The sequence below is a fragment of the Anas platyrhynchos genome, chromosome 3 (genome assembly GCF_047663525.1).
Source record: "Anas platyrhynchos isolate ZD024472 breed Pekin duck chromosome 3, IASCAAS_PekinDuck_T2T, whole genome shotgun sequence".
Lineage (NCBI taxonomy): Eukaryota > Metazoa > Chordata > Aves > Anseriformes > Anatidae > Anas > Anas platyrhynchos.
The window spans coordinates 32769479-32773887 of record NC_092589.1 but is presented as its reverse complement, the minus strand read 5'-3'; the positions used below and the strand labels follow the sequence as shown (position 1 = coordinate 32773887).

The 4409-nt window shown below is 39.8% G+C and overlaps 1 long non-coding RNA gene across 1 annotated transcript; it reads left to right on the top strand.

Moving 5' to 3' along the window:
- The first annotated feature begins 358 nt into the window (after window positions 1-358).
- On the top strand, window positions 359-3688 carry LOC110353194 (uncharacterized). The gene is made up of 3 exons (XR_002403390.4): window positions 359-1051; window positions 1187-1400; window positions 2709-3688. It is a non-coding gene; the product is annotated as an uncharacterized lncRNA (long non-coding RNA).
- The last annotated feature ends 721 nt before the right edge of the window (window positions 3689-4409 follow it).

Here is a 4409-nt window from a genome sequence, read left to right as displayed (position 1 = left end):
TTCCCAGATCCACTTTTTACTCTACTCTATTCTTGGTATTTTAACAAACTTCCAAATTAAGTGTCAATATATTGAATTTCCCAATTAAGAACAAAAACAAACAAACAAACAAACAAAAGAGATCAATCACTTAAGGCGAGATCACGTAGTCCAGAGAATCACAGCAACATTTTACCTTCATCTGATCCCTGGAGAGTTGGGGCAGCTGCAAGATGTGAAATGCTTTTAACTTTCGAGGAATTCACAACTGTCCTTGATGCACTAATAGCAGGGGAGCAGGTGGCAATGCAATTGCCTTGAATGGTTTTATAAGGCATGCCTGTGTGACTGGTTCATGATCCTAATTCTGTAGGTCAGGATCAAGGAGGAAGAGTGGCTTCTTTCCATCACCACCAGGCTGTCATCATGTTATAAACTAAGTGGTGGAAGGAGGTCAACAGCTAATAAATCTTATGAGCAGACTCACTACTTTCAGACAGCAGTCCCTTTAGAGATTGCTGCTGTCATTTTCCTTTTTCTTCTCCCCTATCCTCCCCTACCCCAGTGAACCTTTACATCCTCAGAAGTGTTTGGCTTTTGCTGGCCTCTGGCAAAAGGAAGATGCTAGGTTTTGAGTAGGGAGCTTCTGCAGTTGCCAGTTAGTCTTTGAGAGACTAAAAGATATCAGAGAAAATTCATTGCCAGATTTTCTTAAGGGCTCTGAGATAAAGCTTCAGATTAAAGACAGGACTGTGCAATTATATGATCTTTTTGAAGAGAATTTTTCTCTTTGATTAAATTACTGAAAGGTTATTACATTAAGAAAATGGTGCCATTTAGCTGTCCTCTCTAAAGGTGCTTTAGATCTAGTTGTGAAAGAGCTGTATTACAGAGTCTATTACTGTATTGATGGATGTGTTCGCAGTGTCAAGTTCACTAGTAACTCTGCTGAGACTCAGCTGAGAAGCAGCCTAGAGACCATCACTTTATGTATTTTATTGATTCCCCTCTTGTGCAAAAATGATCAGGAAAGTGCTAGTAAGAGATTGTACAGAGGACAATTAGCACAAAGGTATTTGTGGAATCTTAATCATATACTGTTAACGTCTTTATGTATTTAGTAGTAGTTCAATATGTTTTATTGTTGCTTAGATTTCATACTTTTTTACTGAAGTATTTCCCTTTCACTTTGCTATTTGTACTGCAGAGGAAGTGTTAGGCTGCTTCTTGTTCCAGAACAAAGAGCCCCTAAGACAGCTGGTTTGAGTGGTGACAGCCAAAGAACCACTGTTTTCCACAGAAACATATGTAGCTAAGTGACATCTATCTACTATAGAAACTGTACTGCTGCCTTCCAGAGACTCGTGATGACAGAACATGACAAGATTTCTACACTTCAGACAGTGTCCCAGAAGAAACAGGTATATGAAAAGGCTTGAAAAGAGATTACTGCATCTGCTAGGACAGAGTACTGTACTTCACACAAAGACCAAAGGATGGCTGAAGAAGCCATGCTTATTATTGAGCAGGATGTACTGAACTAATACTATAAGTTGTAGTTCTCTAAATCACTTGTTTTCCTATATTTTCTATTATTTCTGTAGTACAGAGCCTCTACAATGTGTTGCAGCTTGAAAATCACTAATACTATATCTGCTTTCTCAATTAACATATATCTGAGACAAAGGTAAAAATTTCTCAAAAACAACCTCAGGTGGCATCATGTAACAGCCTTATGTGGCATCATGCAGACTGAGAGCAAGGAGGTGAAGAGTACTCTGTGTTACTGTTCACCCCAGCACAACTGGTCTCAGAAAGAATTGCATTTCTGACAATGGTAGGTTGACAAAAGCACCAAAGATGCTCTTGTGGTTTGATCTCATGTCTATGAAACAAACAAACACAAACAGACAAAAAAAAAAAAAAACAAAAAAAAAAAAAAAAAAACACAGGCAACCAAACACAAATAATGCAGGGAAAGGTTAACATTTATTCCATCCACCTTTCTAATGGAAAAGAAAACATTCTATTCTCAGTCTCATGTCATATACTCTTTTGATTCATTTCTTGAAAACGCATAAACTTTAGAAAGTATTTAAATACAACTCTCATCTAGAATAATTTCTTAAGAACTCCTCCAGTTTACCATCACAGAGGAAAAATGTCTGTGCTCAGTGGCCCACTAAGACCCTCAAAATTAACCCCTTTGCAGTCTACATGCTATAGTAAGAGGAATAGCCTTCAGGGCACTCAGCATTTCAGCTGCTAAAAGAATTGAAATGCATCAAGACTGTAAATATGGAAGGCAAGGAGCTGCAGTGGTTTCATTGTTTCCTGCTGTCCTGGCAAGAGACAAGGTGTTCACCGGTACTGAAGAAGTGCAGACCTAGCTGTTTCAAGGGTAATTTCTGCCTGGGCAGGTTTGTCCACAATAATTTCAGCTGTAGAGATCAGCTGATCAAAATATTAACGCAGAAAAGTAAAGGCACCTTTATGAGGAATATCTGGTCCTATCTTAGTATTTGCTCAGGAAGTGCAAGGAGTTGCAAGAAGGCAACAAAAGGACTGCATAGAAGTAGCAACTGGAATCTGGGAGTGTGTGAGGCTGTGTGCCTCCTTTCTATGGGTCCTCTCTTCCCCAGCTAACCATCCAGAAGGCAGCAGCTAGTGGATGTTCTGTCAGGATGTTCTGTCATATTTTGTCGTTGGTATCTGACATATTTCCACAGGACTTTGGAAGGTGGAAGAAGTAAGAATGAAGAAGGTGAACCAGAAAGACCTTCAGCATCTGCAGGTCAAGGCAAGATGCCAAATGGCTCAGCTGGGGACATATCCAGGCACTCGTACACTTCTAGTACAGCTCAAACAAAGCCTGAGGATCTGGAATTTTGTGCAAACATGCAAGGGATGTATGGGCAAGGGTCTCAGATGAGGGACAATCAGGTCCCTCATCTGAGGGCTGTTGCCTTCTGGGTGTCTAATGTACAGTATGCTTTGCCACCTCAGCTTTCAGAACTGTCAGTGACTCATTCAGTGAGTGATGGATTAGAGCCAATATTACCAATTCCTTTGCGTAACAAAACAGAAGTAACATTTTTGTTTTCTAGGAATACTTTCTGTGTCTTATGTCATTCTCTAATGAAACTTCAAGAACCTAAATTTAAATATTAAGAAATGTTATGTTAACTGTCCATATACCCTGTACAGTCTGGATTATGTATAATTCCTTGTTTAAGATTTTGGCAATTTTTCCACTAAATACCTGGCTCCTAGCTGAAATCTGCTATAGCTTTGAAAAGACAATGAAGCTAACTGAAACTGTAACTTCAGAGGCTCTAAGCAGAACCCGGTGCAGTGACTACTGCAGAGGAAAAGCAAGCAATGACAACAGCAACTATCAATAATGACCATCTCAGGGACTCCAAAATGAGTGCCCGCTGCTTAAATAGGGCAGTCACTGGCCTGAGACAAGGATTAGTTAAGCTTTATAGAGAAGGTAAGATTGACTGCAGGTGTTTGCAGCCACCTTGACTGTTTCAGTCCTTGTGCTCATTACAACCCCATTGCTCTCAGCATCTCCAGGCTGCAACAATAACAGACTTTCTCTGACTCTGCAAGTCTGTGTCTGTGTTGCTTGCACAAACCCCTGCTTTGGTGTGAAGTCAGACCTGTGAGAATATATCTGGTATATTTCTGAATTCATGAACATAACCGCACTTACTGTTGAGTTGAATGTACAAGTGATCCCTGTACTTGCATGCCATGTAGATACAGACTAATCGTAGATAACACAGTGGCATGTGGGCATAAGGTAGGTACTGTGGCTCTCATAAATCATCCAAGTGCTCTTGGATAATATGTGTTTTTATGTTATTTGGTACCATATATGACTAAATACATACAATAAAAAAATCATCCACTAAATGAAAATTGACTACAGAGCCAGTTCAAATAATCTTCAGTATATTTTTTTCTCCTCCCTCCTTCCCTTCCTCCCTTCCTCCCTTCCTTCCATCCTTGTGTGTTCTTTAAAATGTTCCTGTAGCACAGCCCAGACCTGGGAGGGATGTGATGTATATGACAAGTAGCTCGTTGTGAACGATGGGTCAGGTAGAATTGAGAGCTCTGATTCCATTACCTTTCAGGGTCACTGAGCTACAGGTTTTGTGGAAAACCCTGCACATCATACCACTGGAATTATAATTTGAATGAATAAAGGTGGAAAAGGTATATACAAAGCAAACAGATAGAGTGTCTAAGTAATATCTTTCTTACTGAACTAAACAAAAAAAAAGAGAAAAAAAAAAAATTAAGAGTCACACTCTGGAAACTGTTTTACCACTAAAAGCATATGGTTCATCGTATGTATGTTGGCTGAGGCATCAGAGACAAGCCTGTAGAGAGGAGGGAGAGCAAACTACAACCAGTAC